Here is a 14125-nt window from a genome sequence, read left to right on the forward strand (position 1 = left end):
AGATACTTGATTTGTGAAAGAAAAATACCATCTTTATTTTGTTGACATTGTAGACCAAGAAAATAGGTAAGCTCATCAAGCAAGGACATTTCAAATTCTTGTTGCATTACTGAGGCAAAATTTTGACTCATGGATTCTTCACTGCTACCAAAAATGATATCATCAACATAAACAACAATTATTAGCAATTTATCAGTATCATTCTTTGTATATAGATTTCTATCTGTTGACCCCTTTGAAAAACCCTGTTGGTGGAGATATTTATCAAGATGGTAATACCAAGCCCTTGGAGCCTGTTTTAGACCATAGAGAGTCTTTCTGAGTCTACATACAGGTTTTGCATAATTTCCAAGAATGAATCCTTCTGGTTGTTCAATATAGACTTCTTCTTCTAAGTCTCCATTAAGAAAGGCAGATTTTACATCCATTTGGTATACTTTGAATTTCTTAAAATTAGAAAGAGCATGAAACATCCTTATGGTGTCAAGTCTAGCAACAGGTGCAAAAGTTTCTTCAAAATCTATACCTTCTTGTTGAGCATATCCTTTACAAACAAGTTTGGCCTTGTTTCTAATAACTTCTCCATTTTCGTTCATCTTGCTTTTGAATATCCGTTTAGTTCCTATGATATTCTTATCATGAGGTCTAGGAACTAATTCCCAAGTATTATTCTTTTCAATTTTCTCAAGTTCTTCATTCATGGCCTTGACCCAACATTCATCTTTGCATGCTTCATTTACATTTTGAGGTTCGATGCAAGATATTAATGCTAAATAGCTTGAGGATTCTGTAATAGTTATTCTTGTCTGCACACCTGCCTCTTTTTCCCCTAAAACTTGAGTTTCTGGATGTTTTTTTTGAACATACCTAGATGGAGTCTTTTCTTCTACCGTTATCTCTTCTTCTGGTGCTTCATTGGTTTCTTCTTCAAGATCAATGTGATTTGATGTGGGAAAATAATCCTCATCTTCTTCATTGTCATAATCTTCGGTTTTTATTTGTTTTGGATTTTTTCATGCTTCATCAACCACAACATCAATACTTTCAATAATTTTCCCAAGTCTTTTATTATAACATTTATATCCTTTACTTCAGGAAGAGTAACCAAGAAGAATACCTTAATCTACTCTAGGTTCAAACTTACCAAGTTTTTCATCAATCCTTTTGATGTAACATTTGCTTCCAAAAAATTTAAGTATTTTACATTAGGAGTCTTACCATACCAAAGTTCATGTGGATTTTGAGTGTTGTTTACCTGAAAATTTGCTTGGTTGAGAATAGTGATGGCGGAGAATGCAGCTTCACCCCAGAAGGTTGTAGGAGTTCTAGATTCATCTAGCATAGCTCGAGCCATTTCTTGAACAGTTATATTCATTCTTTCTACCACTCCATTTTGTTGAGGAGTCCTTGTGGTGGAGAGCTACCTTTTTATTCCATGTTGTTCACAAAAGTCAAAGAATTCATCTGAGGTAAATTCCCTTCCTCGATCAGATCTGAGGAATTTGACTTTTCGATTTGATTCATTTTCAACCAAGGCTTTGAAGGCTTTGAACTTTTCAAATGCTTCATCTTTATGCTTTAGAAGACCTATCCAACACATTCTAGAAAAATCATCAATGAAAAATATAAAGTGTTCTTCTCCACGAGGTGACTTTTTCCTTGATGGTCCACATAAATAAGTATGAACAAGTTCAAGAGGCTTACTAGCTGACCCTTCTTTTTCAATGAAGTGAGATCTGGTTTGCTTACTGAATTGACATGGTTTGCATATAGTATTTTCAGTAATACTGATATTTGGAAGATCACAAACAACTTGGAATCTACATGCTTTTCTTATTTGAGAAAATCTTAGATGTCCCAATCTTCTGTGCCATAGCCAATTTTCATCATTTTTGCTTAGATAGCATTGTTGTTGTCCTCCCTTGAGTATGTATAAGTTGTTTTGAATTCTTGTACCTTTGATCATGGTTTCTCCTATATCAAGCTCATGAACCACACATTCATTTGTTCGAAACACCACTTCATTTCCTTGATCACACATTTCACTGACACTCAACACATTATGCTTTAGACCATCTACATACATAACAGTTCTATCTTTAACCTTTTCTTTTAAGAAAACAGAGCCTTTACCTATTATGAAAACATGAGTGTTGTTTCCAAATGAGACATTCTTTTCCTTTTCTAAGGCATTATATGAATGAATTTTTTCTTTGTCACTTGTCATGTGTTTTGAGCATCCATTGTCGATGTAACATTGATTTTCTTATCCTTCTACATACAAGGCTATACCACATCTTTCTACTTGAGGTTCTTTCTTTCTCCATATTGTGGGATTTAATGGAGTTTGCTCCTTTTGAGATATTTACCGAAATTTACTCCTGCATTCAGATTCTTCATGACCAAAGTTGTTATAGATTGAGCATTCTATTTCATTTTCAAGAAGAGAAAAGTTATTCTAGGAAATTTTCTTGATCCCTGTCACAATCCTTTGATTTCGTGGTTCTCTATTCATGATGGTTTTGTAAGCAACAAATTGAGCAGCTTTGTGTCAAAAATTATGACATGAGAAACACTGAGCATTAAAGAAGTTCATACGATTATCGAATCTATTGACTTGGTGATTGTAGTTTCTATTCATCTTTGAAGAAAATTGAGTATGATTTACCTGAGGTTGGTTGTCACTTCTGTTCATCCTTGAAGCAAATTGAGCCTGATTTACCTGGTGATCTGCTTTATGCCTTTGCTCATGATTGTCATACTGTTCACTGTTCTTTGCTGCATCAAGATAACTTTTAGTGGAGGTTGACAACTTCTGTGATTGAGATGCTTCTTTAGTATATCTCAGAACTGTATTTATCAGAGGAGAACACTTCACTTTGATAATTTCATTTAAGGTTTCTGATCCTTTAGCAAATCTAAGATTGAGAGATTTTATTTTCTCAAGATCCTTTCTTAGGCCCACAATTTCACATTCTAGTTTTTCATTGTGTTTTTCTCTTTCAACAAGTTGATATGTCAAGGTATCTATAATCATATTATTTTCTTCTAAACAGATTTTGAGTTTAGATATTTCTTCATGAAGGTCATCTTCTTCTAAAGCATCCCAAAAATTATCATCTTCATAAACCATTAGAAGTCTATAGTCATTACTATTTGATAAACCATTGCTATCTTCATGAGTAAAGTAACTCCTTTTACTTACACTTTGTTTTCTATTCCATTTTGCAGATTCCTTCCCTTTATCATATTTATCTTTATGACGACATTTGGTAGCATAATGACCGACTCTACCACAGGCAAAATATTTGAAAGGTAGTTTACCTCTAAATCTTCCGGAACCTCGTTGAAGCTTCTTGACAAAGTTTACTTCATCTTCTTCTTCTAAAATATGTCCTGATTCATTGAGTTCTTGTTTTCCTTTTGCTAAAGATTTAAATGTGGCTTCTCTCATATCTAATGGAACTCCTTTTCTCATCTCAAAGGTAGTTAAGATTCCGTGAAGCTGTGTCATAGTAATAGTCTGTAGATCCTGTTTTTCTTCTATGGCAGAAACTTTTGATTCAAATTTAGCAGACAAGGATCTTAAAACTTTCTCAAATAAGGTAACTTCCTTAATCTCTTCACCCAGATTATTCATGCAATTAACAACCTAATCTATACGTAAGAAGTAACTAGCTATACTTTCATCATTGTGCATCTTAAGAGTTTCATATTGAATTTTGAGAGTTTGTAGTTTAGCATGTTTTACTTGAGAGTCTCCTTCATAGCTTAGAACTATTTTGTCCCATATTTCTTTGGCTGATTTGAGCTCCATAACTTTGACAAACTTTGATTATGACAGACTTCCCAATAATGTATTGACACCCTTGGCATTGGTTTCATATTTCTTTTTACTTGCCGTATCTGTAGGACTTGTTGATGGAAATGTATATCCTCCTACCATGATTTCCTAGACGTATTTTCCAAGTGATTGAAGATAGGTTGTGGTTCTTATCTTCCAATAAAAAAAAAATCTCCCGTCAAGATTGGCGGTCTGATGGATCCCATGCTTTCTTGATTACTCATGATGATGGATCTTCCTTCAAGTGATCAAGCTTCTTCTGAAGGACTTGCTCTAATACCAATTGTTGGAAATAATACTTGGGGGGGGGGGGGGGGGAGGTGAATCAGTATTTGTAAATCAATAATATTTCATTTCCATAAGCAGATTTGTATACGCTACTTTAGCTAAGTGAACCAGCATGTACATGCGACTGTTATTAAAGCAACCAACGTATATGCAGATAACTTTTGATTTACCCAATTTATCATGCATTGAACTTTAACCAGTATGTCAGATATTAATTAGACAATGCAGTAAAAGTAGAATAAAGCATTACACATAAGCATCACACATGAACACCAAGATATAAGGTGGAAACCCAATGTGGGTAAAAACCACCTGCTGCTATCGTCTCTATCTTCTTTTAATAATAAGAAAAATTTGTTTACAATTTTGTACTGGTGTAGACTTATACCAGTACGCAGGCTTCAACCTGCAAAAGGTTGCAACCTTCTCTCATTTTCTAGCTACTACTAGAAGGGAGCTACAACCCCCTAGCTCTTGTATTAGCCAATATGTTTACTAATACATAGGTTCCACCCTACAGGAAACTCCACTCTTCTATCAGGGACCACATTTCATAAATTTTCAAACTGGATACTCCTAGAACACAACACCATAATCTGAAGGCCATATTTCATCCAATTTTCATACTGGACCCACCAACAACATCATAGCTAAAATACAAGCATCAAGTACATAAAACAATCACTGAAACTTCTGAATCTGATCATTCAGAATACTGTCACCAAAATAGAACCCAGATCTCTGTAACAACAAACAAAACAACTGAAACATTCTTCACAAAGTATACGCTACTTCCCTGTGTCTAACCAACGTGTATGCTTTTGTCAAAGCCAACCAGCGTATACATCTGTAAATGTTAATTCATAATTTTACAACTATACCAGACTTCAATTATACCCAGATCATAAAATTTACAGAATAATATATGCGTTAGTATTCAGATCTAGAATATACATGAGAAAAAACACATAATGATAGTTCATTTTATGCCTTAAGATCCCGATCCATCATTAGATCTAATCTCTCATCATCCGCTAAGGTTCATCCTTGGTTCAGATCCAAGAATGCACCATAGCCCAATAACCTCAATACTAGAACTCACACTTCATCAAATATTCGATACTTGCACACCTTGGCCTAATGATCTTCTCCTCCTTTTATAGTTTTATGCCTTTCTCAATACCATGGACCAAAACCACTTAGGACCAATACCTTGGACCAAATACCTTGGACCAAAATCATGGGTCACAATACCTTGGACCAAATACCATGGAACAAAAGCTTAGCTTTCCAACATATACAGGCTTTTGCTTCTGTGAAATCTCATGTGTATGTATACGCAACTTGTATACAGTGAACCTGCATGTATACGCAACTTGGTCAAGGTGAACCTATGTATACCTCTCTTTCTTCATTCTGTGTAGTCTGATCTGTAATTCTTTATTGTTAACCTACTGTACTATGATCTTTCATCTAAGTGAGTTTCCATCAAGGACAACACCTTTATCATAATGCCAACACAATGGGGGCTGACATGACATCCTCCTGAATTATAGGTGTGAAACCAAGAAGGTCAAATTCTGAGTGGCATAACTTTTGCAAATGAATTTTGATTGACGTGCTTCTTGCACCATTGGAATGATATATGTGTGTAGAACAACATGGAAAGGTCTGGCACTAAAGAGACCAAGTTTTACCCCCAAAAAAATGTCATTTGATGCCTCAAAATGCTCCTAAAATGTTTCAGACCCCATTTCGCAACATTGGGTCCTACCAATAAATGTTGTCCCGTGAGTTGATTCCTCAATATTTTCTACTTTGAATGCATTGAGGTGGATAAAAAATAGTATAATGATCCAATATAGATCACACCTCCCCATTTTAGGAGGATTTGGATCCCCTAATGTGTTTAATGAATGAGGTGAGGAAACGTTTTGTCCACCTTATCTTTGGTGAACCATTTAGCTTTGCCTAGAAGTTGTCCCTTCAACCAAATCTACCAAAGGTCATGTTGCCCCTATCTTGTATGTTTAGAAATGGAAACAAGAAAATCTGATTTAATTTATCCTTGAATTAAACTAAGAATTAAAATCAAATTCTATTCTCATAGCAACTTGTAAATAGTTAATTGAGTTTAATTAACTTAATTAGCTTAGGAATTTTGAGTTGCAAGTATTTATGTAGTCATGTATATGTTCTCCCTAAATTTTATGGGTCCACGATGAGTTTATTTGTGTTGTAATTAGATAACTCAATTTGACTCAGCTATAGATAGTTAAACTAGTTCTAACAGTTTGTGGAACTAGTAGAGGTCTAGTAGAGAGTTGGTGCACTGGTGCATCCTAAGGGCTACTCCAGCTAACTGAAGATTCCCTCATGAGAAAATCATGCCTGTCATTTGAAAGAAAGACCTATTTGGGACTAGAGGGCAGGGATAGTGCACTATCAGTTGTATAATGATATGAGTTGTACAAATCCTGCATGCAATCAAAAGAGGACATAGTTTTGGATTGCGCAGTTATGGAAGAAGAAATTCCCAATTAAATATGGGTTATTCCTCCTAGGAATTACGCAAGGAAATAGGGGCTCAGTAGGCAGAAAAAATTGGCTAAGTCTTGGTCAGTGTGGGCTTGTGAGGTAGAGAGTTGATCATACTTGTGCAAGAATTGTTCTTGTGAGAACAATCTTTTTATTATCAATCAGCTTTATAATTAATGCAATAGATAGTCAAGGTTTTCAGTAGTGGCTTTCCCAAGAGAAAAATTGTGTTATGTGTCTTTTATTATATTGCTCTTGTCGATTATTGTTTTGATCGATCTATTGGTTTTTGTTGTTCAAAGAGTAGAGTAGATTATTTTCTTTCTTTTTTAGTACATTACATGGGCTGTGAATCTATAGGAAAATCTACATGTTATAGAAGTTGAAGAAAATATAATAAAGGATATTTTGAAGTTTTTAGTTTTGGGTTACAGGTGATTGGTATTTGTAATACATACTTTAGGATCGGTAAATGGCTTTCTACGATTTGAGGCTTGAGTATGCCTTGGAAGGCCGCTCGAATTATATAGCCTAGAAGGATAGGATGGAGGTTGTGCTAAAGGATAATGACCTCAAGGAATTCATTGAACAAGACATTCCTAAGCCAACAACATCAAAGGCGCAAAATCTTGCTAAATGGAAGAAGTGTGTGGCGAAGGCGAGGTGGATAATCCTTGAGGGAGTTCAAGACCACATTTTCTCGAGTCTCCAAGAGAAGGAAACTCTATATGCTATGTCGAAAGCATTGACAGACCTATTCCAGAACAATAGTGACCATAGGAAGTTGGCACTAAAAGACAAACTTAAAAAAATCAAGATGCAGAAATGCGAGACTATTCCAAAATACTTGAACAAGTTCGCTCACTATTGTGATGAGCTTGGAAATGTTGGAATAACCACTGTCGAGGATGATATGGTGAGCCTAGCTCTCCTAGGCGTTCCTAAGAGTTATAATGTTGGAATTTGACAACTAATTATGTAAATATGTGTAGATTGTATTAGTTATTGCCAAGTTGGTTTTATACCAAAGCAGAAGTTATGTAACGAAGGAGGTTCTTATATAACTAATGAATGCTCGAACTATTGTAATCGTGGAGAATATTTGTTGATTTAATAGAAAATCCAATTCCTTGTCCCGTGGATGTTTCCTTGAAACCCCATCAAGGTTTTACCATGTAAAAAATTGTGTTTTTTACTTGTGCCTTTACATTCAGTTTCATTCAGTTTCATTTATACATTTCTTGTTTAATTAACTTCTCAGCCAACAATTGGTATCGGAGCGAGAGTTGAGACTTGTTGAGTCTTTGTTGAAATGAGCAGTTGAATAATGAAGAGGACAGGAGCCGAGCACACCGATTAATAGAGAAGTCGTCGAGCCTTCATCAAGAGAGTGCGTTGGGCATACAACTACGATAAGGGAAGAGTTGAATTCATGGTTGGAGCTAAAAAATAATAATTCGATGAAGGAGCTATAGCTGCAGATAGAAGGTTGTCAAAAGTGAACCCGGTGTTTGTCAGAGTTTGTTGCCAAAGAGAGAGAGAGGATTAAAATTAAAATCTACAGCCCAAGAAATGTGAATCCATAGTCGCAAACAAGAGCCAAGCCCAGGGCCCTCGAAAACCAACGTCCACCTATTGCCATTGTGAGAGCCGATTATTGAAGTTTTTTTTTTTTTTTTTATGAAGTCTTGTGACGAGGAAAAGCAGAGTCACTACAATGAAAGGAGCCCTACCACTACCACCGGAGAGAAAGAAGTCTTGAACATAGACAACATGCCGGTCAAAGTCGAGAGTCACTGTGTGGAGCCTCAATCAAACAATAGAACCCCAAGTTGAATAGACAGCAAAATCACAACATTGCTTCTCACTATGGAGGCTGGGTATTTTTTTTTCCCGACAAAATTTGTTGAATAAATTCATTGAATTGAAGAAAAGCAATTTTTTTCAGGAAACTAAAGTAGGGTTTATTTAAGGGTTTCAGTAAATTGAAAAATAGAGATTTTTTCAGGAAACTGAAATTAAACAAAAGGGAATTTTTTCTAGAAAACTATTGTAGGTTCTTCCAGTAAATTTGAAGGAAAAAAATAATTTTTTTTTGGAAAAGAACAAAATTCTGGAAAAAAATTGGAGTAGATAATATTGAAAACCCTAGTTGGAAGAAGAGAAATCAAATTTTTTTCTTAAAATAAACACTAGTTGAAAGACCGAAACCCTAGGAAGAAAGAAATGGCTAAGATGATGAATGCAACGTTCGAGGTGGAGAAATTCACCGGCAAGAACAACTTTTCTCTATGGAAACTTGATCTGCTAATGAGATCTTAAACAATTATTAAGGTATTACAGACTCATGTGCATGGATTTTCCTATGTTACTTTGTGCAATGGATCGATAAGATTGTGAAATACATAGACAATGAAGTAGTCAAAATAAACATAATAGATAACACACATAAACACAACAAGTTTAATAAGGAGTTCGCCCCACACTCTTGGGCTACATCTCTTGGTCTAGACTTCAATGGTGACCCTTCCATTATGTATTCAAACAAAGTTTTACAACAGTGAGCTCAATTTGAGCCTCACACAACATATACAAAACAATAAGGCTTTACTTGGATCCCCCAAGTCTCTTCTGAGTACACAAACTCTCCTCACTAACACCTTGTCTCTGTTGCTCTGTCTCAGCACTACCTTCAATACTGCATGCCTTTGTTTCTATCATTTTGTGGCTTTTAAAGCCAATCTGCACTATCTGTTCATTCTCCTTATCGGGCTCTCTGGCTTCTTGACCTCTGTCCGCTCAAATTCCCCTTTGAGCGTTAGCAATCATTCCTAAACTCTTTCAGGGATGGCGGCCACCGATACTGTAACGGAACGGGTCTTTGGGCCTTTGAAATCCCAAAATTGGTTGTTTTCTGTTAACACATAGAAACGCTGCAAAAACACTGAAAATCCTCCAAAACACTGTTCATCAGATTTGAACTATTATGAATCCACTTTATAACTCCTATCTGGTCTGCCTTTGTAGCGATATCACATCTCCACCATTGACTTGGGAGATCTAGATCCAACGGTTGTGGTCCATTTCGGGTGTCCCTTTCGTACGGAGGTTAACCACCCAATGAGGGTGGTTTTCCCTCTTCTCAGCCTGGACACGTGGCAACCAATATGTGGGCTCGAGCGGAGCCTGGCCCAAACCACTTACCACTTCGTTCCTCTTGAAATCCCATTTGTTTCGTGGATTTCCTTTACATTTGGAAAATACATTAAAACACTGAAAAATCCAGTAAAAATGGCTTTCGGTAGATTTGAAATATTATTCATTTTCATTACCCAACCCTTTTGGGTCCACTTTTCATTGCATCGACGCTCCCCTTGTATTTTGTTTAATAAACAAAATACATGAAAATACATTAAAAATTCCATTTGATGGATCTCAAATCTTATGAAATAGCATTTATATTTTTATTGGGTTTGGTCTATCACAGTCTTAGTCATAATCAGCCCTGCTCCTATGCATAGCTCCAATGCAATATTACGATATTGCAAATCGCATGTTGCTGATCCTCCCGGCCGTGGTTAAGTCCATATGTATATATATTAGCGATGCAATAGCGCAATTGACTCTGGATCATTTATTTGTGCACATAGATCAATAGCTCTTGTTTGATTGCGCAGCCCACTATTGTGCTTCCCATATAGTTGTCTCCGATAGCCTCTGATAGCCTTTTCCGATTGCGATTTGCTGATCGGATCTGGAATGTTGATCGGCCAGATCCAACGGCTCCTGTGCATCATTCCTTTGAATACTGATAAGCCTATTTTCCACTATTTTCTTGGTGTTTTTGCCTCCCGATAGTGTAATCTGACTTTTCCATGAGTTTTCCTTATGCGATAGTATTGATATTTTAAGTAATTTTCGAAGACTTCGAGGTTTTTCTAGGATCCATTTAGATCATTCCTTCCCACTGAAAAATGTTTTTGCACCACCAAAAGTTGGTTTTTAAGAATCAATCAAGTGAGGATACGGCGTCCTCACTTACCCAAACTCTATCCATTTTGCATGCTTGGCTTTGAACCTTTGAGCCCAATTCTCAGGTACTCAACATCCCCACTACACGTAGTTCTCACCTTCCTGTCCAGAACTGTATCTTCTTGCAACTCATTGAGGTATTTAGGCAACAGATCATCAATAGAAGGAAACTGACTTTTCTCTTCAGGATCTTTAATCAAAGAAGGTTCAAATAGTCTCAAGTTCTATGTATTAACTACTAAATATATGTGCATGTAAGGTGGAAAATCAAGGCGAAACGCATTCTCACCAATTTTCTCAAGTATCTTGAAAGGTCCATACCTTATTGGCTTCAGCTTCTTTCCTTCACCTTGCATTTTGTCTTTTTTGATGTACAACCAGACTTGATCATCAACTTGGAAGCTATGTTCAATTCGATGCTTATTATGCCTTGCCTTATACTTCGCTTGGCTCTTTTCCAACTATTCCTGCACTCCCTGGTGAATTTCTTGGATCTTTTTAATGAACTTAGTTGCTTTGTCCACATCATTGTGTCCATCAACTGTTATGTCTTTACTAAAGACAAAATCCAAGGGAGACCTTGGTGTAAAACCAAAACAAGTCCCAAAAGGAGATCTTTGTGTAGAAGAGTGTTTAGCACAGTTGTAAGCATGTTGCACATAACATAAATGTTAATCCCAAAGCTTGGGATGCTTGCTACAATAACCCCTGAACAACTAGATCACTGTCCTATTGACCACCTCTGTTTGGCCATCTATTTGTGGATGAAAGGTTGTGCTCTTCTTCAGTGTGGTGTCCATCAACTCCCACAGACTTGACCAAAACCGTCCCAACAAATCGGGAATCTCCATCAAATACAATGGAAGTGGGTAATCCAAAATGAACCCATACATGTTGAAAGAACAACGTTGTTGTTTGTTCAGCTGTAATCTGCTTATTACAAGGTATTAAAATACACATTTTGTTGAACCTGTCCACAATAACATATAAATAGTCATGACCTTTTCTAGATTTTGGCAGTCCCCCAACAAAGTCCATGGAAACACTTTCCCAAGGATGAGAAGGAACTGGAAGTGGAGTGTACAAGCCTAGTTTTCTATTGTTGGGCTTGTTTTTAGCACAGATGGTGCACCCTTTAACATATCTAGAAACTATTTCATGCATTCTTGGCCAATAACAAAATCTTTGAAGCTGTGCAGCTGTTTTACCTACACCAAAATAACTTAATATTAGAGAAGTGTGTGCTTCTCGAATTATGTTAACTCTTTCAGTTTGAGGAATGCATAACTTTCCCAAATGATATAAGAGTTGGTCCTTAACATGATAATACAATTATTCTACTTGTTTTCCATGACTTAAAGTTTCATATACATCTTTAAAATCTACATCTTGAGCATATTGTTCAATGTAGCTTTCATGCAATACTGAATTATGCTTAAGTGTAGTAGATGCATTTATGATTGGTCTCGACAACATATCTGCAAACTTATTGTGTATGCCTTTCTTATATCTGATGTCAACATGAAACTACTGTAGAAACGCCATCCACCTATAGTGTCTTGATTGCTACAATTTAGTTTGTGAGTGCCAATATTGAAGTGGTTGATGATCAGTATGTATAACTGTTTCTTTTGCCCAATAGGTAATGTTTCCACTTTTTCACACTCTGTACTAATGCATATAATTCTTTATCATATGTGGGATAATTAACTATTGCATAATTAAATGTCTCAGAATGATAACATATGGGTTTACCATGTTGCATCAACACCGCTCCCATGGCATAGTCACTAGCATCTGTTTCAATCTCAAATGGTCTTTGAAGATCTGGCAATGCTAGTAGTGGTGCTATACTAATTTTCTCTTTCAAGGTGTCAAAGGCTTTCTGTTGTTTGTCTCCCCACTGAAACACCTTGTTCAATCCTGTCAAAGCATGTAAGGGAGCTGCAATCAAGGAAAAGATAGCAATAAACTTTCTCCAATATTGTGCTACTCCTAGGAAGCTTCTAACTTCTATAGTAGATTTGGCTTTAGGCCAGTTCATAATGACTTCGACCTTAAAGGGATCTATCTTCAATTCACCACCTCCTACAATATGACCCAAATAATTCAAAGGTTTTTTGCCAAATTCAAATTTAGATAACTTTCCATAGATATTTTCTTTTTTCAAAACATCTAGAGTCTGCTTTACATGCTTCAAATGTTCTTCCCATGTTTTACTGAAAACAAGAATGTCATCTAAATATACAATTACGAAATCATCAATAAAAGGCGTGAGTACATCATTCATTACTCTCATGAAAGTGGCAGGAGCATTAGTTAAGCCAAAAGGCATAACCAACAATTCATACAGCCCTTGCTTTGTTTTGAAAGCAGTCTTCCATGCATCTTGTTCTGCTACGCTGACTTGATGATAGCCACTATGAAAGTCTAACTTGAAAAAGTAAACAACTTCTTTCAACTGATCTAATATATCATCTATGCGAGGAAGAGGATAACGATTCTTGATCGTTATTTTATTTAGTGCTTTGTAATCAATGCACATCCTCCACGAACCATCATTCTTTCTCACGAACATGATTGGAGATCCGCATGCTGATGTGCTTGGTCTTATGAACCCTTTCTCGAGCAGCTCATGTACCTGCTTCTTGATTTCTGCATTCTCTAAAGCGGATAACCTGTACATTCCGATGTTAGGCAATGGAGCATCTTGCTGCAAATGAATATCATGTACAATTTCCATTTTGGGTGGCAGACCTTTAGGTTCTTGAAATAAGATATCATATTCTGAAACAACTTTTTTCTAAATCAGCTTTCTGTTTAGCATCACAGCCCTCAAATACATTGGTTTTATCAGGGGTCTTTTCCTTTACAACCATTAGTAAAAATTGCTTGCATGAATTTACAATTCTTTTCATCTGCCCTGAGTTAATGAAAGTGTAGTTATTTTTGAGCTGATGAGCTCTTACAATATATTCTATTCCATCTTTTGTGAGTTGATACTTGTTTTTAGCTCTATAGAAAATGGCTTTTCTATCATACAAGTAAGGACTTCCTAAAACAATACCACATATATCCAAAGGAACTATATCTAACTCAACCTCATCTACAAATGTTGACCCAATTGCAAACCTAAGTTTACATTATCTAGTCACTTGTAGCTTTGCTTTATCACATACCCAACCTAATGGATATGGCTTCTTGTGAGGTGTGGTTAGTAGTCCCAACTTCTTTACAATTTCTTCATAAATTAAGTTTACTTGTGAACCACTATCAAATAAAGTATCAATCTTTTGATGCTTGGAAATAACTCTAATATGAAAAAACTCATGTCTTTTCCTCTCATTTTCTTCCTTATCAATAGATTGTGTAGAATTACTAGAAGATGCTTCAGAATTTCTACCTTTTATACCTGTAGTTGTG

Source organism: Pinus tabuliformis, chromosome 2_1, assembly GCF_031772625.1.
Source record: "Pinus tabuliformis cultivar Carrire ecotype Pingquan chromosome 2_1, CPIR1, whole genome shotgun sequence".
Lineage (NCBI taxonomy): Eukaryota > Viridiplantae > Streptophyta > Pinopsida > Pinales > Pinaceae > Pinus > Pinus tabuliformis.